This window comes from Schistocerca nitens, chromosome 5, assembly GCF_023898315.1.
Source record: "Schistocerca nitens isolate TAMUIC-IGC-003100 chromosome 5, iqSchNite1.1, whole genome shotgun sequence".
NCBI lineage: Eukaryota > Metazoa > Arthropoda > Insecta > Orthoptera > Acrididae > Schistocerca > Schistocerca nitens.
The window spans coordinates 751740492-751767507 of NC_064618.1; the positions used below are offsets into that span (position 1 = coordinate 751740492).

The following is a 27016-nucleotide window of genomic DNA, read 5'->3' on the forward strand; positions in this document are numbered from 1 at the left end:
CGCAAACATTTTCCCATGGAGGCACTGACCGTCTTGCCTCACAGTGGGATAAATATTTTAACATCTAAAAATATCAGTTGATAATGAACAGTTTACTTCCTTTTTTACCATTTCGTTTCCATTTAACAGCCCGTTATACACAGAAGCACCAAAAAAGCATCCTGTCTGATCACCTGCATCCATTCATGTCCATCGTGCACTCTGGCGGACTTGGGCAGTTCCAGCAGAACAATGTGACACCCCACACATCCATAATTGCTACACATTGGCTCCAGGAACACTCTTCTGAGTTTAAAAACTTCCACCGGCCACCAAACTCCCCAGACATGAACATTATTGAGCATATGTGGGATGCCTTGCAACGTGCTGTTCAGAAGAGATCTCCGCCCCCTCGTACTCTTACGGATTTATGGACAGCCCTGCAGAATTCATGGTTTCAGTTCCCTCCAGCAGTACTTCACACATTAGCCGACTCCATGCCACGTCGTGTTGCGGTAGTTCTTCGTGCTAGCGGGGGCACTACACGATATTAGACAGGTGTACTAGTTTCTTTGGCTCTTCAATGTATATAGGAACACAAGGCTGATCACAGATGTAGCAGTTACGCTGAAATGGTGAGGATTCCTGAAAAGTGAAGGATTCTGAGTGCTCAGAATCAAAGCAACTTTAGAATTGATCGTTGAAACAGATATTTCAGTTCACGGTTTTCATCGGTCATGGTCCATCACTCTTCAGGTACTGATGGTGAAATCGAAACACGGAAAGCTAAGAATGCAACGTAATCAGCCGAACATTCAAACAATAATTATGCATTGTTGACCGTTTCGCTCGTTTACTTACCTGTACGTAATAGCTGTGTAGCAATGATATCTTGCATGATGTTTGTTGGTTTGTGAGAGATCAAGATGCGTTATTTCGTTATCTTTTTAAAGGTTAACTTCCTCTAGAGTTCAGATTTCGTCTTAACCGGAGTTGCGGAGACATAGTTATATTTAGGCTTCAGTACAAGAAATAATATGATGTGACGTCGAATGATCTGAATGAGAATCCAACACACTTAGAATTCTGATCCTCCTGAATTTTCTTAGCCAACGCGCCAAAGTTCTGTGTAATAAAACGAGATAGTCTTTTTTTGGGTAATTGTAATTAAGGTACGGATAAGATACATAACGGGCAAGATAGGCCTATAGAAACAAGACGGTAAAACTTTTTGAGCCATGAAAGACAAGGAAAGACGCAACAGATGTCATGATTATTCATTTCTAGCGTTATTGATAGTCTGATACATGTGTGAGAATGTATAGACTCTGTCTCGAAATATTTAAAATACGAGAAGTTTTATTGTACATAAAAGTATATTTACAAAAACTTAATTAATTTCTAAAAATATTTGTATTCATTCATTTGCAAGTAACTCTTCCTGGATTACACGTCCACAGTACAGGGAAAGGATCATCATCATCAAATGTAAACATAGAATACAAAAGTTATATATGAGAGAATTACAGTTTGTAAACAAAGATAAAAATTAGTTATTTATAATGAGTCAATAATACAAAAGATTTCACCCATTACTTGAAAACAATGAATGTGGTTGCCAGGACTTTAGCACTACAGATACGAGAAATGAATACTGCACTTACACACATACTGAAAGTTACGCTATATCTAAGTAAATGTATATACAACATCTGAACTTAAAAAAAGTACCTCTTTCTACAATTTAAACATCAGCCTGAAATAACTTTATTTAAAATAATACTGTGCATCCAGCTTCATTTTTGTAACGACAACAAAACCTTTGATGAAAGTAAACAAATTATTGGATAACACGATAAATCTTCATATTATTTGTGAGATCACACATTGTTATTCGAGTAACAGAAACAAAGTTTTTCGGTACGCTTACGCAGAGATACTTATTAATATACGAACTATTTATGTGAAAGGTTACAGACGTTTTTAGTACCATGGAGACAGGTTTCTCAGATGGGAAACAGGTCTAAAAATTTATTGATTGGATGTGTGCTGGATTGTGCGGGATGGTCGAACCTGCCGAGGTCGAGTGGTGTAGGGCACAGCCCCTATACCGTTGCCATGGGAGCCGTAGGAGCCCGGCGGGCGGATGAGAGACGGGTCCTGCCCCACGTTATACCCGCCACCTTGTTGTTGGGTGTACAGCGGGTTGGCGGCTGCCCCTGGATTGTATCCCTGGTAACCCGGGCGCTGCCTACCCAGTGATGCGGCCTGGGTGCCTTGGTGGAGCAGCAGAAAAACTGCAGCCAGAAGCAGCATCTGCGGTGCCCTCATTGTTCTCTGAAAATCAAAGGAAAGGTGCTGCTTAGCCAAACAGCTGCGCGTATGTTTGTATGCGATCTTGGAAATGGTAATGATACATTTCGAAAATCATGGTTCTGTAGACAGCACTCATTTGTTCTGTGTTAAGCAAAAGAAGACAAGTGCAAAATGAAAACAGACGATAATCACCAACACAGAAAATGTGAATTGTGGCCTGGTTCTGAATACATGCCGCTGGGATGAGGCCTCACGACAGTCATTGTAAAATCTGCTCTAGAGATATGTGATGCCACGTTTAAAGTGTGTATCTCAAACAGACCGAAACGGTCAAAAACAAATTTCGACGAACTTTAGTATTCAATGCGATTATTTTACTGTGTGGTTCACAGTAGTAATTTATCTGCCTTGATAAACAGGTGTCTGTTTAATATTTTCAACATTTCGCTGCCCTGTCAGCAACTGTATAAATATGAATTTTAAATTAACAACAGCCTCAGTTGCAAGATTACATGTAGCAGATGCCCGAAATTTTACATCGGCCAAACAGGAAGAGCCTTACTAACAAGCTACAAGGAACATATCCCTACTACAGTTGGCAATGGCACACGTGGTTCGACATTCGCTGAACACTTAGTGCAAACGGCTCACGCACCCAACCCTCCGGATAATACCCAGCTCTTGCATTGCGAAGTGAAGGGTGCGAGGTTCGGTATTTTGGAAGAAATGCAACTTTTTAACCACTTACTATATGACAAAAATATCCTTCTTAACGATCAGCTGCAGCTGCGAAGCAAAAACGTTTTCATCGGCCATAATTTTAGGGAGTAATCATTATACCCTTTGCCAACATGTTTTTAGCACTCCCATTAGCTGAATAGCTGGGATTATCTGGTATTTCAAACCCGTAGTTATACTCATGCGGTCAAGTTCGATGATTAGCCCGAATACGCTAGGTTGGCTTAAAACAGTAAACGCATTGCTCCCTTCACTTTTGACGTCCAACAAATTATTACAAATGTTAAGACAGTCGATATATCTTTGTTCCTTACAGGATAACGTAAACGTCAATTTCGTTAGCCACACCTGGTTATTCATAAAATTTTAAGTTCAGGAGTACCAGTGTTAACAAGTGCACATGACACACTATCGCGCATGCGCTCTCGAGCCAGTTCCAGTACAACATCCGTTGCTGCCGTACTTCGGTCGCGAAGTGGGGCCGAGGCTGTTTCCCAGATAAGTTATTGCAATATGACGATGTATTAATATATTATAATTTGTAGTTTTTGACGTTGTCCATTATGGACAAATCGTAGTTCCTTTTATTCTGAAGAAGGTTGGGTTATCTCAACTGAAACCTAGGTAAATCTAGGAAAACATTGCAACTGAGGCTGTTGTTAATTTAAAATTAAGATGTCTGTTTATTGTGAAGGGCATTCGTTAGGTCATGTAAAAAGAAACACGTGAATACCAAATTTCGGATATTAGGCGGCCCAGTACTAAAAATAAAGTTCACTATCGAGTAAAGACCGCACGATATACAATTTCGTCTCGCGGTTACCATATACCTCATGCTTTCCGGCAAAGTGTCTGCCCGTTTTCGTAGCTACGTCGGTAATGTCTGGCTGTGCGATGACGTTCGACTCGGAAGAAAGCTGGTTCGAAACCCGATGGAGGATGAAATTTTCACTGTCAATATTTAGCAGGCAAGAGGTGAAATGATTGTGGCATAAAGTTCCTGGATTAAATTCCAGCCCTGCTTGACATACGAATAATTATTGGAACATACAGCCATTTGAACCTGCCTACTGCATTCACCTTTTGGTGTCCCTCTACTCGGTCTACTATTTCTACCTCGCCCCCCTCTCCTCCTCCCCCCCCCCCCCCCACACACACACACACTTTCCTCCAGTACTAAACTGATATTCCCTTTACTTCTCAAAATGCGGCCTGTCAGCCGCCACCTTCTTTTAGTCACAAATTCCTTTATTCCCCCAGTTGTGTCTGTTCGGTACCACCTCGTTAGCTTCATGGTGCATCCATCTGATGTTCAACATTTTTCTGTAGCACCACATTTCAAAAGCTGCTATTCTCTTCTTGTCTGAATTGTTTATCGTCACGTTTCACATCCATACAAGGCTACATTCAAGACAAATATCTTCAGAAAAGATTTCCTAACACTTATATCTGTATTCAGTTTTAATAAATTTCTCTTCTTTAGAAAGGCTTTTCTTCCCATTGTCGGTCTACATTTTATATCTTTTCTACTTTGAGCATCGTCAGTTATTTTACTGCCCAGAAAAACTCATCTACTATTTTTACTGTCTCATTTCCTAACCTAATTCTAATTTGACTACATTCCATTACCACTGTATATCTTTTTATTTCTTCGCCATGAACTTTATTTCCTTCTTCACATTTCTCCTTGTTCTGCTCCACAGCGTGCTCAGTGTGAAGACTGAGTAACATTGGGGGTAGGCTGCAACGTTTTCTCAATCCTTTCTCAACCATTGCTTCTCTTTGATGCCCTTCCACTCTAATTTCCCTCTGCTTTCTGTAAAACCTGTAAATAACCTTTCCCCATATTTTATGCTTCCTGCCTTCAGAATTTCAGAGTGTATTCCAGTTAAGACTGTTAAATGCTTTTTCTAAGTTTACAAATGGTGTAAACGTAGCTTTGGCTTTCCCTAACCTGTATTCTAAGAAAACGCGTAGGGTTAGTATTGCCTCGTATGTTTCTACATTTTTCCAGAATCCAAACTGATCATTTCCCAGGTCGACCTCTACTAGTTTTTTTTTTCATTCTTCTGTAAATAATTCGTGTCAGTACTTCGCATTGTGGCTTATTGTACTAACAGTTCGGTAGTATTCACACACGTCAGCATATACGTTGTTTGGAATGTGAATTATTCCATTCTCTGAAGGTATTTAGCCTCTCTCATACATCTTGCACACCAGATGGAATATTTTTGTCCTGGCTGGCTCTCACAAAGATATAAGTGGTTCTGACGGAATGTCATCTACTCCAGGGGCCTTGTTCCGACTAGGTCTCTCAGTGCTGTGTCAAAGTCCCATCGTACATCTCCCTGCGCGTCTACATGTACGTCTTCTTCCCTTTCTAGAATATTGCCTTCAAGTTCATTTCCCTTGTATAGTCTTCCTTCCACACTTGAGCATTTCGTTCTTTGCTTAGTACTGATTGTCGTAGCAAACTCTTTTTATTTCATAGTAGTGCTTCTGTTTTCTCCAACAATCTCTTAAACTTTGGTGGAGGTGGTATCTATCTTTTCCCTAGTTGCCCTGCATTTGTTTTTTAGCCGTTCTTAGCATTCCTGCTTGGCTATTTTGCTCTTTCTGCCAGCCTAATCTTCTTTTGGCATCTGTATTGCCTTTTGGTCACTTCATTTGTTGCATTTTTGTATGCTCTCACTTCATCAGTTGACCTCAATATCACCTGTGACACCCGAGAATTTCTGTACGCCTTGCTTCTTACCTATTTGATTCTCTGATGCTTTCAGTATTTCATCTCTCAAAGCTACCCATTCGTCTTCTACTGTATTCCTTTCGCCTGCTCCATTCAATCGTTATCTAACGCTTCCTCTGACACTCTCAACAAGCTCTGGTTCATTAAAGTTATCCAGGTCCCATCTCTTTAATTTCTACCTTTTTTGCAATTTATTCCGTTTTAATCTACACTAAATAACCAATTAAATAACTATCTGCTCCTGGAAATATTTTGCTGTTTTAGATCTGTTTCGGAAATCTTAGCTTATCATTATGTAATCAACCTGAAATATTCCGTGTCTCCAGGTCTGTTCCACGTATACCAAGTGTACAACATTCATTCGTGGTCTTAAACCAATTTTCATCTATGCTCTGTGCAATTCTACAAAGCGGCTTCGTATTTCATTTCTTTCCCCTATTCCATATCCTCTTATTATTTTTCCTTCCCTTCCTTTTCCTTCTGTCGAATTCCAGTTCCCAAATTTTCCTCTCCCTTTACGATGTGACTAATTTCTTATATCTCATCATATATTCTATCTCTACATCTACGAGGCTAGTTGACTTGTAAACGTGTACTACTCTGGTGAGTGTTGGCTTTGTGTCTACCTTGGCTATAATAATGGGTTCAGTATGCTATGCATAGTATCTTACTAACGCTCCTATTTCCTTATTCGTTTTCGACCTACTCACTACATCTTTTTGATTTTGTAATCTCAACTCTATTCGCATATGAACAGAAGTCTTGGTTTTCCTGCCACTAAACTTCACTAATTTCCATTACATCTCACTTCGACGAATCCATTTCTCTTTTCAAATTTTCTTACCTAACTGCCCGGTTAAGGCATTAACATTCCAAACTCTGGCCTGTAAAACGTTTGTCTTGTTTTTCCTAATGATAGCAGTCTCCCGAGTAGCCCCCGGCCGGATATTCGTATGAGAAACTACATTGTCTCGGAATATTTTACTCGAGAGGGTGCAATTATTTAATAATACAGGAGAACTACATGCCCTCGGGAAAAATAACGGCTGTAGTCACCGCTGCTTTCAGCCGTTCGCAGTGCCAGCACAGTAAGGCCATGTTGGCTGGTCTTACAAAGGTAAATCAGTCAATCCTCCAGACAGTTGCCCCTGAAACTACTGAAAAGCTTGCTGTTTATCTTCACAACAGATACCCATCCATTGTAATAGAACCTACTGTACTTCTACCACCATCTCGTCACATTAATATCCAGAGTTCATAGGGAAGGAACTCTCAGGTGTGTGCAAGGAAAAGGACCAACGTGCTCAGAGGAAGGGCACCCATTCTTCTAGGCGGTTGCACCTACCACTTGGAGTTTCCCAGGCGACAATGCCATAAAACATTTGATTTTAATTACCTTCTTAATTAAGTATCTTTTCTTATTCATTTATTGAATCTTATGTACTTTTAAAAACTAGAGTATTACTACAGTTTTTTCTCCGTAGCTTCTGGAATCTTCTATCTAAATGTGAAATCCAACCAATTTAAACATCTGCTTTGTTCTCGTCATACTGTTCTTGTTTTCAATTGTTTCTGCTACAAGATTTCTGCTATTTTTTGTATCAAGTCCTTTTATCGTTTCAAACTCTTGCCATTTCTGTAATAGCTGCCTGAATATTTTTTTAAAAATCTTTTGAACATGTGTCTTCCTGATACATTCTACATCTTCTGCTGACTCCTTCCGTCTATATCTGTGCCCTCTTCATTTTCAATTGCTTGTTTTAAACTGCCAAATATTCCTACATAAGTACAATAGTAAAAGCATAAATAAGAAATTATCTCTATAATGTGAATGATTTCTACTAACATTATATTCGACCACACATAAGCTACGTTGGAGTGTAATCAAATAAAGTAATAAGCTGGCTTAGAAGTGAATAGAGCAAAATAGTCAATTTCCGAGCATTGAGCCAACTTACAGAAAGGAGAAAACAGTTGTTCATAAACTGATAAAACGCTCTCATACAGCATCAACAAAAATCCATGCTAACAGTGGATGACAAACAAGTCATTAACGCAGTGTATGTTAGTATTCTGAAGGATATATTCACCAACGCATTAGCTCACATGAGACTACAACCGAATAGTGAGATATGGGGGGTTAAAACAAGGAGGGCCATTCCATATCACCAAACACTTCTCAGCAGTTTTTAAGGAATTACTAGTTTCGGTCGTCACTGGCCATATTAGTATCATAGGGAGGAAGCAGTAGGTCATTCCCAAGCACTTTGAGAAAACTACGTTGTCAGTAGATCTACATGGTATCCAAACCCTGGAATTAAATAGAAAGAAGACACAACCGTGTATCATCAGCCATTTAATGAAAGTATTTGATTAATAGTGGCTTGTTGCTTTCTGTTGCTGGTTCCTGGGTTACGGCGAGAAATTAGGAAAGGAAAAAAGAGTTTAAACACAGCTCTTCCCAAACATGAGGCCAGTTTGCTAAACATTGTGCTACTTTCTCGTGAAAAGATCACTATAATTCGCAGAAGACCTAATAAATCTGATGCCATTAATCAAAAAGCTCATGATTATTTTGGTTAACCTTTCCTTTATTATACAAATCAAGCTTCGCGTGTAATACATTTAGGAATAATCCAACATGAAATTTTCTTCTATCGTTAAGATTCCTAATTATCATAAAGTGACCTGTGTGTGTTACTGGTATTTGCAAAAACCGAGCTTTGGTACCGCGTTTCATGCGTTACTCAGACAGCGGAGATTTAGCCGAGATAATCGTCCGGTAAACGAAAATCTTAGTAATGTGTTTTAGGCGCTATCATGGTCGCCTTTTTGACAAAAAGTTGTACCCAGTGGTTTTATGCTGGTATAATTTACGATCAGTATTTCACCCAACCTCCTGATAGCCGTGCATGTTAAAGGGCCGTTTCCGGTACTGGAGAACGAATCTCCCCGGCTGATTAACGACGAGGGTCGGTGTGCTGAGCAGCCTATACGTGGTTTTTAGGCGGGTTTCCACATCCAGTTAGTCGAATACCAGGCTGGTTCCAAAGTCCCGCCTGAGTTGGAGATTCGGAAAGACTTAGAAAACGTTCGCACACTCTCACATGAACAACACTACATGCAGATAGACGGGGAACACACATCCCGTCCCATTAGGGGTGTCAGAAGGAAGGGCATGCGGCCATCCATTAATTAATCATGCCACATCCGTTAACAACAACGCCGACCCTGGGCAGATGCGGGACAAAAGGCACAAGAAAAAGAAGAGGATGCCTAGACAATATTCAAGACCGTCAGCGCAAGGAGAGAGGCTAGCAAGTGATTTCAAAAGATATGTGGCGTTGCTTACACGCGTTGCTTACCTGAAAGTGTAGTGCGTAGCAAGTCGATGTGTGAGCAAAGTAGCGCAAATTCAGCTCTCAGCGACGACTGTCTTCCGGAAGTCTGATACAATGCACACATCTTAGACACATTTATACCCATCTAGGTATCAGACACCTGCGACGCAGTAACGAGGATGAAACAGGTTTAGTTGTTGTGATAACCGAGCACTGTACTTACCGGATATACGCAGCAGTTAGAACAAGTCGTGGAGACTCGCGCAAATTCCAAAGAATTAGGTGGTAGTCATTCCCCTTGCTGCGCGGATAAGCAAGGAATGTGTTTACTGTTCTTATCCCGAAAATATTCCATTCTTCTTTTGCGCAGACTGACCGTAAGGCATAACAGAGAGATGACTGTCGAGCTTGTTGTTTTATCAACTTAAGTCGTTATCTCCTGTCCTCTCTGGGTGATTCGCAGTCACGATGTTTTCCGTCGCTTGCTTTGTCTCCGTGGAATTAGCAGTGAAGGTTACTGTTTCGTAAAACGCTTGCCTTGCCGACAGAGAGTATTGACTAAGCTCAATACATGTGTGAAATAACAAGAAATACCGAAAGTCTCGAATATGTTGTTGGTGCAGCATTGCTGGAGATGCAATACTATATTTAAATAACAATAAATATTCTTCTAAATGTCATTCAATTTGCTGGGCTACACCCATTGGCCTGGAGATTTAAATTTAATTGTACGACAGTTCTTCGAAGTTCGAAGACATTTCGTTAAATTGCAGTGTGATATGTTGTCGAAGCAGCAAGATCCGCACGTAGGTTTATCTTTGGAATGGGATTTGGGTTAAACCTGTGCAGGTGCAGACTTATTTTATAAAACCGTTTTTACCGGCCGGAGTGGCCGAGCGGTTCTAGGCGCTACAGCCTGGAATCGCGCGTCCGCTACGGTCGCAGTTTCGAATCCTGTCTCGGGTGTGGATGTGTGTGATGTCCTTAGGTTAGTTAGGTTTAAGTAGTTCTAAGTTCTAACGGACTGATGACCTCAGCAGTTAAGACCTATATTGCTCAGAGCCATTTTTGAAAACCGTTTTTTGACAACACAAGTATATTCACACCAGTACTATGACGTCAATAGAATAACTGGAAATTAATAATAAATCAACAATTTCTACCCTTAGCTAACCGTTATGTAAAAACGGGCGTAGCACAATAATAAAACAGATAAAAAATTGTGTAAGATATACAGTACACATACGTAACACAAATGCGTGTCAACCTCTGTGACACCCAAGCGGGTACCAAACAAGAACAACAAAAACAGAAAGCACAGTATTCACCCTCTTCGCCCTTAGTATGTTCCAACTGGGAACCATATAAATACAATCCAATAACAGAATAAAATCACAACAAATCTACCTCTAGGTACCAAGGAGCTCAGCCAGTTTACTGTTGCCAAAAATCCTCAGGGCTACCAAGGCTATGTAGTCTACAGACAACAGCAACGTTAAATTCTAAAAACTTATAATTACGTACAAATGCTATCCCATTTTATGTGACCTGTTTTCCACTATATTTAATTTCGTGCTTTGTTCTGTGTATAAGAAAACTATGAACTCCGTTGAAAATATGAAAACATTTAGCTTTTCGTAAAGATACGCTGCGATACAGCGCAAAACCAGAGATAACATACCACATACTCTTGCAACCATGATTGCAACAGAGCGTTACTCTCTCTGGACAACGGAGAAGAATTAGCTATTTTGAATTTGTTCATATTAGGAGAGAGAGAATTGTAATGAATTGGAACTAATATGGCCCGAGATTTTGTGGAGATAATGAATGTAATTGTAACGATATATTATTTGGGCGGCCATATTGATAAATTTGTGACCGACAGAAATACGTCCGATAGAGAACGAGTTTTGAACTGTGATTGTGACTAACAAATATTAGGCATTGTTAAGACTGATTTTAAGAATAAATGGTATTATCAGGTACGTGTCCAACGTTTTCCTTGCAGGTTTCTGAATCTCAGTTGTCATGTTTAATGATTTATTTCTAGGCACGTTGTGGGGATTTGTGAAGGTTCACGGTTTAATTAGAGCCTGCAGAGCGGTCGTTGCCTTTTGAGAAATTCATTGGGTTTACGTAAGTTCATAAATACAACTAGTTAATTACCCGTTAATTCTCCACGCAGAGCGCCGCAGTGGCACAAATGCGGACCATGTTTCTAATTGTAGTCACAACGCAGAACGAAGAGTAAACGCTTTTGTTGATGTACTATGATTAGCGCATTTCATCACTGATGCAGCATATCTTCCCTCACTGTATGAAATCACATTCACGTTGAAAACGTGTTCAAATTGGATTTCAATTGAAAGAACGAAGTTTCAGTGGTATTTTATTGAACTGAAGTGATAAAATTAATAGCACACAGATTTCATTCAGTCACAATATTTCACATAATTTAAAGACTTTCCAGAGTTCCATTTTCAATTACATACACAGTCAGGAAATAGCTTCAGATTACATCAATTATTATTGTAGAATACAACACACAGCAGTGTAACACGTCTTCAGAGTGTTTACAAACTCAGTATAGAACGCTCTGTAGAACAGTGGTGGAACACATCCTCAGCGTGGACATAAGACAAATATAAAATGCACATTCTTGCTGCCCCACGGCCACACCTTCTGATGTCGGAACTTGTAACGAACACTTTGTATTCAAAACACACTCGCACCCGCCATTGGCTGTATTCACTGTGCGAAGTATCTGTCGCGTAATAATCGCAACTAAACCACACTCTTAGTACTAATATCGTGTAGGGACCCCGCGATGACGCAGAAGTGCCACAACACGACGTGGCATGGACTCGACTAATGTCTGAAGTAGTGCTGGAGGCAATTGACACCATAATTCCTGTATGGCTGTCCATAAATCAGTAAAATTACGAGGGGATGGAGGTCTCTTTTGCAAGGCATTCCAGATATGCTCAATAATGTTCATTGCGGCAGTTTCTCGTGGCCAGCGGAAGTGTTTAAACTCAGACGAGTGTTCCTGGAACCACTTTGTAGCAATTCTGGACGTATGGGGCGTAGCATTGTCCTGCTGGAATTGCGCAAGTCAGTCGGAATCCACAATGGACACGAATGGATGCAGGTGATCAGACAGGATGCTGACGTTACGTGTTACCTGTCAGTCGTTTCTAGAAGAATCAGGAGTCCCATATCAATCCAACTGCACAGGCCCAACACTAATACAGAGCCTCCACCAGCTTGAACAGTCCCCTGCTGACATGCAGGGTCCATTGATTCATGAGGTTGTCTCATTATCGTACACGTCCATCGGCCCGATACAACTTGAAACGAGATTTGTCCGACCAGGCTACTTGTCTCCAGACATCAACAGTTCAATGTCGGAGTTGAAGGGCCCATGCGAGACGTAAAGCTTCGTGTCGTGCAGTCATCAAGCGTACACGAGTGGGTCTTACGTCACTAAAGCCTGGGGAATTTGGGGTCCAGCCGAAGTGTTTAAACTCAGAAGAGTGTTTCTGTATCCACTATGTAGCAAATTCGGAAGTGTGGGGTGTCGCATTGTCCTGCCGGAATCGTCCAAGTCCGCCGGAATGCACAATGGACATGAATGGATGCAGGTGATCAGATAGTATGCTTACGTGCGTGTAACCTGTCAGTCGTATCTAGACGTATCAGGGGTCCCATATCAAACTGCACACGCCCCACACCATTAGAGAGCCTCCACCAACTTGAACAGTCCATGGATTCTTGAGGTTATCTCCATACCCGCACACGTCCATCCGCTCCATACAATTTGAAACGAGACTCGTCCGACCAGGCAACATGTTTCCAATAATCAACAGTCCAATTTCGGTATTGACGGGCGCAGGCGAGGCATAAAGCTTTGTGTCGTGCAGTGATCAAGGTTACACGAGAGGGCATCGTGCTTCGAAAGCCCATATGGATGATGTTTCGTTGAATAGTTCGCACTCTGACACTTGTTGAAAGCCCAGCGTTGAAATCTGTAGCAATCTGCGGAAGGGTTGCACTTCTGTCACTTTGAACGATTTTCAGCCTTCGTTGGTCCCGTTCTTGCGGGATCGTTTTCCTGCCGCAGCGATGTCGGACATTTGATGTTTTACCAGATTCCTGATATTCACGGTACACTCGTGAAATGGTCGTACGGGAAAATCCCTATTTCATCGCTACCTCGGAGATGGTGTGTCCCATCGCTCGTCCGCCGACTATAACACAACGTTCAAACTCATTTAAATCTTGATAATCCACCATAGTAGCCGCAGAACCGATCTAACAAGTGCGCCACATTTGTTGTCTTGTATAGGCGTTGCCGACTGCAATATCTTATTCCGCCTGTTTACGTATCTCTGTATTTGAATACGTATGCGTATACCATTTTCTTTGGCGCTCCAGTGTATTGCAGCAGTAATAAAACAACGCTTCTCCGTATATGTTCGTGCGTACTGTCTTCTAGAGCCTCCAGGTAAGGAGAACTAGGCAGTGTTGTGCCCTGCATTGACAACTGACTACACAGGCTGTCATTTGTTTTGAAAAGAAAAATAAAATTAACTCAAAGAACAATTATTTACCGAACTGTAAGTTATGAACATAAACATGACCCTACGTCATCATCCTGTGGGTTTTGAAAGTCAATAACTTGAACTGTTCGGGAGTTTCACAACTCTACCAAATCATGTAACTTTTTTTGGTGAAACTGTTGGAGGTGTGGGTAAATTATTCACTGGAGGGGTGCTCTGTAGGTTATCCAGTAGACCACTGATGTTTGCGTTCACAAGAATGTAGGAGAGTTTCAGTCTGTCAAGTAAGATGTCCGTTGGCACATCCTTAATTTCTAGAGTGAAATATTTTGCTTTTCGCTCCGGGGCTACATAGGAATCTTCATAGAGAGGTATTATTTTCGATTTCACTTTTGTCATTCCTCAAAATACATGAGTTGTATTATGTAGATCTTCACTAACAGATGATGTTTCCCTTATCTTGTGTGATGTAAAGGATGAGCCAGACAATAAGGGATTTTACTTTATTATATGAGTCCCAAACCGGTAATTTCATTTTTCCATTACGGCCAAGCCACGGCCGGCAGTGTTAGCTGCCTGTAAATTCTTTCGTCCCACGGTCTAGTAACAGGAAGTCAGCACCGAGGAAGGGCACCTTGAACACGCGCTTCTCTCATGTGCTTACGAGGTAACGCCGCCCCAGGCGTCGCTTAGCAGGCAACGCTCTGGAAAGTTCCATGCCGCCCGCACGGTTTGCTCGGTCCTGACCAATCAGGGTGGAGGAAAGCCGCGTGGTGCGTCGAATATACCCGGCCGCCCGTCGCCGGGCCCGCTCTCTTGTATTCTTGCTCACCCGCGAGTTGGATGCGCGCCCTGTAGCATTGAACATCTCCCGCTTCTCCCGGTGCTGCGGCACTGAGGACTTAGTTTTGGCAGACAACCACTTTCGGTAGCTTCGCGAACAATGTTCGCCAAATTGTAAGCTGTGGCTCACCCTCACCTCCCTAGGCCTATGTAGCCCCGTTCAACATGCTTTAGCCAATAAATGGCCTTTCTCTAAAAATTACTCTATTATTTCATAACGCCCACCGCCTGCCCATACCCGCCATCCTGTACAACTGGTGTCAGAAGTGGGATTACGCGTGACATAAAGCTAGATGAGCTGTTACAGTGGGTCCTGTTTAAAATTACATTATGCATTAGTAAGTTGGTTCGTAACCAAGTTCCTATGAAATCCATTTTAGCCCAAACATAATTGTGATAAAAACATGAAAATATAAAAGTGAAGTACACAAATATCATATTAAATTTACTGCATATTCCAAATCGGTAAACAAAGAAAGTTAAGTGCCTCTTTGGGCTGACCCTCTACGTGTAATAACATTCACATTTTGAGAAGAATTTTCTCGTCACTCAGTATATTTGCTGAACACCATTAAGTGAGAGTGACGAAGAAAAGTGACACCAGTTTGGTGTAGGTGGGACATAGATTGTGTCGTATGATGTCAACGCTGTTGCTAACGAAAGGAGAGAAACAAAACACGACGATGTCCATAGTGGACAGAGGGACGGATAGCTGGGTACTCTGACGAGAAGGAGGATAGGAAATAGAAGATTCGGGGTGCTCGGATCGGAAAAAAAAGAAAAAAAAAAGGAAGACAGACCCCAAAGACAGGGAAACCCCCCTACTGTTCCAGTTCTTCACTGTGGCGCCGGAAGTTAACCCCAACACTCCCTATTAACTGACCAACGAAGGGTAACAATTAGCAGTCCGCAACACAAAGTAATGGAATCGTTGGTAGACGACATAGGTACCGGACGAGGTGTGGTACTTGGTAGAGCAGTTGCCATGCTGTAATCTGTGGAGGCTCAGCCATAGCTTGGAGGACCATGGTATTGGACAGAATATCAGAAAACAGACATCTGACAAATTGGCGGACTGTCTGCTGTGTCACTTGTCAAAAGTGCTCACAGGAAGAGGAAATAACACAGGGAAAAATGAGATGAATGGCAATGACCCAAGGACGGGTGGATCGCCTAAGGGCGTGACACTGTTTAAACCTTAGTAGTAAATCAGCCTGAGAGTAGGCTGGGCGCAGGATGAACGCTGCTAGACTATAGTAGTCATATGGAGACAAGAGCCACTGACGCGTAGACGAAAGTGATAGGTAGGCGATCGATTTACGAAACCGAAAACTGAAGGAATACATCGATCAGCTGGGCTCTCTGCGGGCGCTAACCGCAACGTGTAAGGTACACGGCCTTGGAGTAATTCAACGCCGTTGGTAGGGAAAAGCAAAACTCGACAAGAACCTATAGATTTCCACAGTAGAAGCAGAAAGCGCAGGGAGTTAAATTAGAATCAACTAAGTTGAGCGTAATTTCTGAAGGACTTTTCCTCCATGAAGGTATAGTGCGCGGCGCATCGTTGACACGACGTTATCGCCTTCTTAACTGTGTAAATGACAGTTCTGCGACTCCAAGATATTTACTTCATACTTCTTCTTCGAACTCGACTTCTCTCACCTAAAACAAAACTTGACTGCGCGACAAAATTCACCTTCATCCTCTCAACATCTTGCAACAAAACTTTACTTTGCGACCAAATTCGCCGTCTTCATCCTCTCAACATTTTGCGACTAAACTCGCCGTCTATATAACTCCATGGTGCTGGCCTCATTGGGCCCAGCTGGTTGCTTAAAACTCCGTCTATCATTGGTTATCTCGCAGTTTCCTGGGACGCACCATACAGTTAAATGCTACTACTTCAATAGTCGGTATTCCTTCGGAAAATACAACGGAAAAGCAGTGTCAAAGAAGGCTGAAGGTTTTGAACAGAGATTTCCGCTTACTGGCGGTTTAGCTGCGGGCTAGACGCGGTTCGCGTCTGATGTTGCCTGATCAGCTGTCGTCAGAGAGCACGGAACACTGTTCTTGACATGAAAGATTAAAGAATGGACTATGCCGCGAAATTGAAAAGTGAAGAAACGGCACAGACGGCTAGGGTTTCCGCGCGATTGCCAGTCGCGTCACGTAAGGTACGTGCCCCTGCGGGTGGTGCATGACTCTTCAAGGGTTGTTCTGTTGATAGTGGAAAGATGAAAGCGGGTAGAACAGACTATGTCGCGGAACGGAAAAGTGAAGAAACGACACAGACAGCTAAGGGACCGCGCGGGTGCCAGCCGCGTCACGTAAGGTACGTGCCCTTGTGGGTGGTTCTCTTGTTCATCCAACAGACTAGGTATATAGCCAAAGCTTGCTCGTTCTGTGGGTGCGATTCACTCTGTTTACGTTATCTATCACGGGGGTAGGCATGTGATATGTCCCTCCAGGTGAACATTCAAATACAAATCGCCGGCCAAAGTGGCCGTGCGGTTAAAGGCGCTGCACTCTGGAACCGCAAGACCGCTACGGTCGCAGGTTCGAATCCTGCCTCGGGCATGGATGTTTGTGATGTCCTTAGGTTAGTTAGGTTTAACTAGTTCTAAGTTCTAGGGGACTAATGACCTCAGCAGTTGAGTCCCATAGTGCTCAGAGCCATTTTTTTCAAATACAAATCAAAATAAAGCACGGTTACATCCTAAATTACTCTTCCAAAACAATTTATCACCTAAGACATCATTATTATTAAACAAATAATTGGCAGTACTAGGGAACTTCCTGTAGCATACTTGAAATCTTACAAAATGATTACATAACTTCAATCACTTCCATTAACATGTGAGTCATAAACTCTATTATCAGTTACCAATGGTTGCCAATTCTTATGTCTACTTAGAACTAACATGCATAACTTAATTAAATGTATAGTAACGACGGTGTTTTCCGTCAATTGATTCTCTTGCTGCATGCAGGACTTTTCCAACTGTTTACATACCATTTCAGATCTACTCTCTGGAACGTAAATCGTAGGGGTTTGACCTTAGAGCATATCTACGTTTCTGTCTAGGCGGTTGTATTACCTTTTTTCTTGCTTTTTGGGTGGAACTACTGGCGTAATAGGCCCGGTTTCACTGTTAGGTGGGGGTGGCTCGGGTCCTTTATACAGTTTCAATCTGTCAAAATGAACGATCACTGTGCGTTCCGCTAACTGAATTTCCGCATTTACTGTTGATGTAAGCCGGATGATACGGTACGGTCCTTCATAAGTAGGTGTAAACTTTTTGGTTCTTCCCTTTTTTACGACTGGATTGCTCAACATAACTAGGTCTCCTACCTTGTACTCTGGCATTTTTGCTTTTTGATTACTTCTCTTTAACTGTTGGGCGGTGGCTCGGGCATTGTTCCCTCTTACTTTTTTCGAGATGGCTTTTAGACGTCGAGCTAGACCTTTCACATCTTTGGATTTAATTCCAGGGGGCAGTTTGTCAATTTCAAAAGGCGAATTCATAGGGCGGCCATATACTGCTTCATAAGGTGAGTACCCTGTAGCTTCATGGACACGGGTGTTATATGCTGACGTGACGTGTTGAACATACTTGTCCCAGTCAGAGTGATGTTTATTAACATAGTAAGACAGCATGCGCATAACGGTGCGGTGGACTCGCTCCAGGCGACCGTTAGCTTTTGGGTGGAAGGGCGTCGTTCGCCACTTTTTTATTCGCAATAACCGACAAACTTCGGTAAATACCGCAGACATGAAATTCGTACCCTGGTCTGTGAGTACAGCTTCAGGGCTTCCGTATGGTAACACCAAATGGGTGACAAAAGCACGCGCTACTGTTTCAGCGGACATATCTGGTATAGGAATGAGAATCAAGAACCTAGAGAAATGATCTATAAGGGACAGAATATACCGATTATTTTGGGGGCTCACAGGGAAAGGACCGACAATATCTGCTGCTACTACTGCCCAGGGATAAGTGGCTTCTGGTACCTGCTGTAAAGGCACTTTCGTTCGAGGTGGTAATGACCTCTTAACGCAAGTTAGACAATTTTGTATATACTTTTGCACGTCTTTCCGTCTTCCTGCCCAGAAATAACGGGCGGCTATTCGGCAATTTGTGGCGCGAAGGCTAGACCTTTCACATCTTTGGATTTAATTCCAGGGGGCAGTTTGTCAATTTCAAAAGGCGAATTCATAGGGCGGCCTGCAGGCTATCGTGACACTGTGCGATAATCTTGGAACGTAATTCTTTCGGGATTACTGCCTGTTTACCCAAGTGGGTCTTTCGATATAAAATTCCATCTTCAACGGAAAATTCAGGCAAAACCACATATTTCTGACATTCGACGTCTCTTTGCTGTGCTTCCATTAATTCTTCAATAGAAACGTCATTAGCTACGATCACTCTGACTTTTCGGTATCACAACATCTTTTACACCAAAATTATCTATACTTACTGGTATCGCAAAACCCTTCTGTCTCCTTTCCGGTCGGCAGATACTTCTCTTTATATGTCTGAGTGACGATCTAAAACATCATTCTGGGTGAGCGGATCAACCAGAATGTCTGTCTTGGGCTGTTCTTGATTTTTGACATCTATCCAGAGAATCTTTCCACTTCCGCCTTTTATCCTCACAGGGTCAGTGGTTTTTATCGCCCACATCTGCGGTTTTATGGGAGACTGTGAACGGCGCCTTTCGCAGCTCCCTGCACAGTTCGCGTTCGATAATCCACTATCCCCTGATAACGGTGCAGGAAGTCATTCCCTAGTATATCAAATTAACCCTTCTTTAGCCTTACTACTTCCATCCTCTGACTGTATTTACCATCGTCTATTTGCAGATTCACTACACACGAACCTGCAGGGACAATTACTTCCTCTCCAAGGCCACTGATATGGTACCGGGGTGGCTGTAACGCCCTTCGGTCATTTTTCTCCACAAACAGTACACTAACTTGAGCACCAGTATCAACTAAAATTCTAACTGGTTTGTTCCCGAGTACGCCAACTAGACTAACGTGTTCCACCTCTTTACATTTTTCGGTCCTAACCGGGTGTATTATTTTTGTCGGGGGCGCGGGTGGGTGGCGGAACCTGCCCCCCAAGCGTTTCCCTGATTCGACCCCGCGTTCTGGCGGTGGCCGCGCATCTGATTTGAAAATGGTGACTTTGTGGAGCAAACATTATTAGCATGACCTACTGTCTGGCAATTAGTGCAATACGGCGCGCGACAGCGCATTGCCGTATGGTTGGGCTTCCCACAACGCTGACAAAATACTTCTTTTGCTGGGACCGGTACTGGGTCCGATGGGCGCGGGGCGGCAGCGCAAAAACGCAATACCTCTTCGCGTAACATTGCCAAACGAACAGCTTCAAACAGAGAAGTGGGGGAAGCTGTTTGACTTCTCCTCCGATGCGGGGGTCAATACCGCGAACAAATGCATCAATTGCACGCGCTTCGGCTTCTGAGCGCAAAATTCGGTTTTCACTGGCATTTTGACCTAGCTTGTAGGTACGACAAGATACTGCTCGTATTCGATCTGCAAAGGCATCAAAATCCTCATTAGGCTTCTGCCTAAGGGTTGATAATTGATCTCTGTAATATCCGGTACCTCTGGCATCGGAATAACGCGTATTCAATCCGCGGGCCAATACTTCAAAATCGTGCGTGTCACGCAATTCGTCCACCGTTTCTATAAACATTCGGGCTTCCCCTGTCAACTTCAGTCTGGCTACATTGACCAGTAGATGATCCGGCCAGGCACACGTGCGACCCACATCACGAATATTTTGTAAGAACATAGCCACATTTTCGTGGGACTTCCCAGAAAACGTGGGAATGAAATCAGCCGCAGGAAAATTGCATACAGTCGCCATGTTAGCAGAAATTGTGGCGTTTGTATTAGAGACAGAATTAGTGTTAGTTGCCTCTGTTTGAGCATTTGTTACAGGGGTGGAGCTAGCCACAGGTATGGAAGTTCGCGCACTAGCTTCCAGCGTCTGTTTCAAGACGCGGTTTTGCTCAAGTAGCTCTTGAATTTGTGCGAATAACTGGCGCATTTGCGCATTTATGGCCTCGAGCGGGTCTTGCGAGGCGGGTGCCTCTACGGGGGTATCCCGTTCCGTCGCTCGTGTCCCTATCGGCATGTTTACAATTTTATGGGACGCTAGTGACCAGAAAAAAGTAATGATTGTTACAAAAAAAGGACGGCCACAAAGATTCTCAATCCAGCGGCGGAAGACCGTCGAAGCTATAGTTGTAAGCATCGCGGCGACTTACATGGTGATGGCGGCGGTGCGACGCATTGGTGGCGGCGACGGCATGGTGCAGTGGCTGTGGCGGGCGGTGGTCGGCGGGCGGCAGGCCCCTGGCTCGTCGGTGACAGCGGCGGGCGGCGGTGGGCGGCGGCAAATGTGTTGGCGGCGGACGGCGCTGGCTCGGCCGGTCGGCGATGGCGGCCCGCCGCACCCACTGCACCATGCCGTGTTGGAACACCATTAACAACCTTTCATGCCACTACGGCTTACTTAGTATTCACATCCCTTTAATTATGTTTTTTATACCTGAAAGCCTATTCATCATTCCTCTGTCAGGTAACTAGCCAGCTTTATCTAATAAATCAAATGATCACCTATCGTCAATTGATGACTTGCTAAAACATGAAAAAGGACAAATTTCTTACGTTCGCCTGTTGGCACACTTGAATGAATGACAAACAGCCACAAACTAAACCCAAAAAAAAAGAGAAAACAAAAACCTATCAGGCATGTGCCCTTCCTTAGTTTTAAGAGTGAAACTGAGATATCAATTAATGTGGAAGAACTAGTGTAGTGTAGTGAAGTGTTCCCTTAGTGATAACTCCCTTTTCAACTGTGTTTTGAAACATGTGGACCTCCCCTCATACCCCCCCCCCCCCCCCCCCTGCGCTGAGTTCCAGTGCACGGACCTGGCCACGGCCACGCCTCCTTCCCGCCGGCAGCCTGCGCGCTGCCCGCTGAGGACAACACACCACGGCGCCTCGCGTCTGTCGCCCTCGCCGTGACTCATCAGTGGTGATATGTTTAAATTTTCAACTTATTTTAACAAAAGCAAAAAAGACATTTTTACTTCAACTTAGCAACAAGAACACTTGGCATGTTTACCTAATTCACACTGTTATGTTTTGTTCTAATTTTGTTTTGATATTTTATGATGTTTTGATGTTTTATGATGATTCTTGTATACACACAATATTGTTGACATGTGTAAGTCCCCTTGCGACCCTTAGGAGGTCTTTAGAGTCTCTATACCCTCCCATAGATTAAGACCCCTGCCGTCTTCCGTGAGGGCCATTCTTAATCAAGTAATGTTTACTTTGTTTTGCAAGCTAAATTTGTTTACATTCAAATAATAATTACATTGAGTGATTTCACATACGTTCTCCACTCCCACGGAAGGGGGAGGAATGTAAAGGATGAGCCAGACAATAAGGGATTTTACTTTATTATATGAGCCTCCAACAGGTAACTTCATTTTTCCATTACGGCCAAGCCACGGCCGGCAGTGTTAGCTGCCTGTAAATTCTTTCGTCCCACGGTCTAGTAACAGGAAGTCAGCACCGAGGAAGGGCGCCTTGATCACGCGCTTCTCTCATGTGCTTATGAGGTAACGCCGCCCCAGGCGTCGCTTAGCAGGCAACGCTCTGGAATGTTCCATGCCGCCCGCACGGTTTGCTAGGTCCTGACCAATCAGGGTGGAGGAAGCCGCGTGGTGCGTCGAATATACCCGGCCGCCCGTCGCCTGGCCCGCTCTCTTGTATTCTTGCTCACCCGCGAGTCGGATGCGCGCCCTGTAGCATTGAACATCTCCCGCTTCTCACGGTGCTGCGGCACTGAGGACTTAGTTTTTACAGACAACCACTTTCGGTAGCTTCGCAAACAATGTTCGCCAAATTGTAAGCTCTGGCTCACCCTCACCTCCCTAGGCCTATGTAGCCCCGTTCAACATACTTTAGCCAATAAATGGCCTTTCTCTAAAAATTACTCTATTATTCCATAACGCCCACCGCCTGCCCATACCCGCCATCCTGTACAGTGAACATTATGAAGGCGTAGTTTAGCCATATGTTGGCTTACTTAGAACTGAATCCTGGTAGATCTACTTCTAGTTCGTTTTCCGACCTCACAATGAAATCACCAGGCAATATCAGAGTTAAAACTTACTGGCAGATTAAAACTGTGTGTCGGAACGAGACTCGAACTCGGGACCTTTACCTTTCGTGGGCAAGTGCTGTACCAGGAGAACTTCTGTAAAGTTTGGAAGGTAGGAGACGAGGTACTGGCAGATGTAAAGCTGTGAGAACGGGGCGTGTGTCGTGCTTCGGTAGCTCAGATGGTAGAGCACTTGCCCGCGAAAGGCAAAGGTCCCGAGTTCGAGTCTGTGTCCGGCACACAGTTTTAGTCTGCCAGGAAGATTCACATCAGCGCACACTCCGCTGCAGAGCGAAAATCTCATTCTGGAATGTCAGAGTTGTGCCACACAGGACCTTCGTAGCTGTTATTTCCTTCTCTCACACAGCAATGCAGTCCTAGGAGAACTGTTGGAATTATGTTACTACATTTATTTTTGCGATGTTCTCTGACGGCTGCCTTCAATGTTCGATGTAATGTCTCTCTTTTATCATTTGATTGTTGGTGGTATGTCATAATCTGAGTTCATTCAGAACCACAAAACTTAGGTAATGCATGAAATAGCTCTGACTGGAACAGTGCTCCTAGGTCACTCTTTATATGGTTAGGTGCTCCAAATCTAGTGATCCAAGCGTTATAAAATGTTCATTCGACGGTTTCTTTTTGAATATCACGTAATGGAATGACTTCTGTCCAGTTAGTGAACCGAAGGCTGCACGTTTAACAGCATATGAATTCATCTGAGGGAGGTTCAAATGGCTCTGAGCACTATGGGACTTAACATCTGAGGTCATCAGTCCCCTAGACTTAGAACTACTTAAACCTAACTAACCTAAGGACGTCACACACATCCATGCCCGACGCAGGATTCGAACCTGCGACCTTAGCGGTCGCGCGGTTCCAGACTGTAGCGCCTATAACCGCTCGACCACCGCGGCCGGCATCTGAGGGAGGTACGGGGCCGATTGGATTGATGTGTACCACCTCTAATCTTCCATTTGTGCTTTGAAACTGGACAATAGCGGATTTAATGTGTCTAGTCACTTGGTTCTTCTGGCATGCTATGCACGATTTCGCCCAGTTTTGGATATCTCGTTTTATGTTTGACCAAATAAATCTGCATGTGGTTAATTTCACAGAAAATTTAATACCAGGATGAGCCATCTGTGGTAATGCTGATAAACTGGATATCTCAACTACTGAGGAATATGAAGACGAATGTTACTTCTTGATACATCACACCATAATAATCATTCACCAGGGGTTTCATGCTCTTTAAATTTCAATGAGGCACAAGGACTATAGAGAAGTTTCTCAAGTTCTTCATCAGTCAATTGAGCATCTGTTATCTTCTCGTAATAAATTGGTACACTTCTTCCAATCTGGACAGGTTATCAGCCACACTATTTTCTTTTCCAGAAATGTGTCTGCTATCTGTCGTAAATTTTGATATTAGTTGTTGGTGACACAAACGCGTGGGGGTTGCTTTCTCGTTTCGTTGTTTAAAAGTTTGTGTCAGTGGAGCATGGTCAGTATACACTGAAAATTAATATCCTTCAAGGAGGTACTTAAAATACCGTATTGCCTTGTACGTACATGCTGAGAAGTTCCCTACCGTATGCTGGATATTTCGTCTGGAATGGGAGAACTTTTTGGAGTAGAAACAGTCGGTTTCCATATTCCTTTTTCTTTCTGTTGCAGCGTTGCACTGGATGCAAAATCTGAAGAACTACAAATAACGCAATATCGTTGTTTACGTTCGGCAACGTTAAAGGATCTGCGTTTGCAAGGCCTGTTTTGCACTTCTGAAACTGCTTTATTGCGTCTTCTGTCCGCTGTATGCTTCTTTCGCCATTTATCTTTATATTCTTCACGTAATCAGTGTAGCTTGATGTTCTGCAGCATGTACCAAATGCATTCGATAAAAGTTGAGTAGGCCAGGAAAACGACGTAATCGTGACACCGTTTCTGTAAGTTTGAAATTAGTTATCACTTGTACCCGTTTTGGTCAGGTTTGGTGCATTCCGGAGTCATCACATGACCTAAACAGTTAATTTCTTGAACTCTAAACACAGATTTTCCAACATTAATCCTCAAATCAGATTTGTTCAATTGTTCAAACAGGATGGTTAAATGTAGAGTATGTTCTTCTGCAGATTTGTAAACTACCAGTACATTATCGCAATATGCAAAAAAATCTAAATCTCTCAAAATGTCAATAATAATACTAGGTGCATTCCTGAGGCGAAACGGCATAAAATAGAATTCATAAAGTCCAAAAGGTGTGATGGCAGCACACGTTTCCTTATCACTTTCAGCTAGAGGGGAATGGTAATATGCTCTGATGAGATCGATTTTAGAAATTAATTTCTTGCCGACAAGGATGGAATTTACATCATTTATGTAAGGAATTGATAGCGGTCAGGAATGGTACAGTCATTAATACATCGGTAGTCTACACAAACACGCCACTGACCGCCCGGATTTTCTACCATGTGCAGCCGACTAGCCCACTGGAACTTAGACGGGAGAATTATATTATGATTAGTTAGGAACTGGAATTCTTTTTTAGTTAACTTTAGTTTATGTGGATCTGCCCTGCCGGCTTTTGGGTACAATGGCGGGCCACTGCTCGTTTTGTTAGTTTAGGAATATTTTTAAGTTCAGAGTATTTACAGTTGGCATGTAGTCGAGTATTGCTCTCAACTAATCAATATGCCAAACTGATGAAGAAAGCCTTTGCCGATTATACCTTTTGTTGTTTTAGCTACAATGAAAGGCCACTCAAAACTGCATTGTAAACCTAAATCAAGATTCAATAAGTTTTAATTTCGGATGCATTTGTAACATAATGTTTGTAGCCTGCTTCTTTAGCCTTATCCTAGGGACACGCTTGTACAACGGAAGTATCAGCACCGCAGCCAACCAGAAATCGCAGCCCTGAAGTTTTATCTCTCACAATCAGTCAATATTGGCGGCCTGGTAAAATCATTGTGGCAGAACACTCAGTCGCTACTCTACCGATTGGAGTTTCCCTCACTATTCCATTGGCAAGGTTGGCCTCACTTCTCAGTCTCCATTTTGAGCTGTACCGAAAATGGGTCCATCGTCCCATCAGCCATTTGCTCTAGTTTGTCCACATGTCCTTTGAGGATTATTAAAATATTTTGGACGATACCAGGAAGTTTGTCTAGCTACAGAGTCTTTAAAATTTTATCTGAAACGCGTCCGCCCCCGATAGCTGAGTGGTCAGGGCGACGGACTGTCGTATCAACGGGCCCGGGTTCGTTTCCCGGCTGGGTCGGAGATTTTCTCTTCTCAGGGACTGTTGTGTTGTCCTAAGCATCATCATATCATCCCCACCGACACGCAAGTCGCCGAAGTGGCGTCAACTTGAAAGACTTGCACTAGGAGGGACGCCCTAGCCTCCCGGCATTTATTTGATCTGAAACGTTCGTTTCTCCATAGCTTTTCATTTTCCGAAGCAGTTGACTTGGTTTCATATCACCAATTCCTAATTCGCCAATTTCTTAACTCGATGTTCTTCATTTTCCTTAAAAGTCATTAACAGTCTTGCTTTAACTAAAGAATATTTGCCGCTTTCTTCACTGTTCGCGAGATTCCGTATATTTTCGATAAATCGGGGCTGTAACTGTGTTAACAAATAATTGTATTTGGTTGCGTCACTCTATATCCTCGCGACTGCCAATTGTGCTTCAGCCCGACACACACGTGTATCAGGCTTTTCAGTTGAGAACGGAGGAAGTTTCGCACTCTCTCTGTCCACTTCAATTTTCGTATCACTATCTGGGGTGTTACTGTTCCCTCTCTCTACCATCACATTTGTTTCTAGTTTAGATCATGTCGGTGTCACCAGTTGTAGGTCTTCTTATGCAATTAATCACAAAAACACGGTATTTTAGACTCAATATTATTATTTGGAAACCTCCCGTTTGTTGTTGTTGTTGTGGTCTTCAGTCCTGAGACTGGTTTGATGCAGCTCTCCATGCTACTCTATCCTGTGCAAGCTTCTTCATCTCCCAGTACCTACTGCAACCCACATCCTTCTGAATCTGCTTAGTGTATTGATCTCTTGGTCTCCCTCTACGATTTTTACCCTCCACGCTGCCCTCCAATGCTAAATTTGTGATCCCTTGATGCCTCAAAACATGTCCTACCAACCGATCCCTTCTTCTAGTCAAGTTGTGCCACAAACTTCTCTTCTCCCCAATCCTATTCAGTACCTCCTCATTAGTTACGTGATCTACCCACCTTATCTTCAGCATTCTTCTGTAG

General features: G+C 43.1%; 1 long non-coding RNA gene across 1 annotated transcript; it reads right to left on the reverse strand.

The window, feature by feature from the left end:
• Positions 1–1310: 1310 nt before the first annotated feature.
• Positions 1311–9258, reverse strand: LOC126259690 (uncharacterized). Its single transcript, XR_007546551.1, has 2 exons — positions 9145–9258; positions 1311–2316 (listed from the first exon to the last, which is right to left on the reverse strand). It is a non-coding gene; the product is annotated as an uncharacterized LOC126259690 (long non-coding RNA).
• Positions 9259–27016: the final 17758 nt, after the last annotated feature.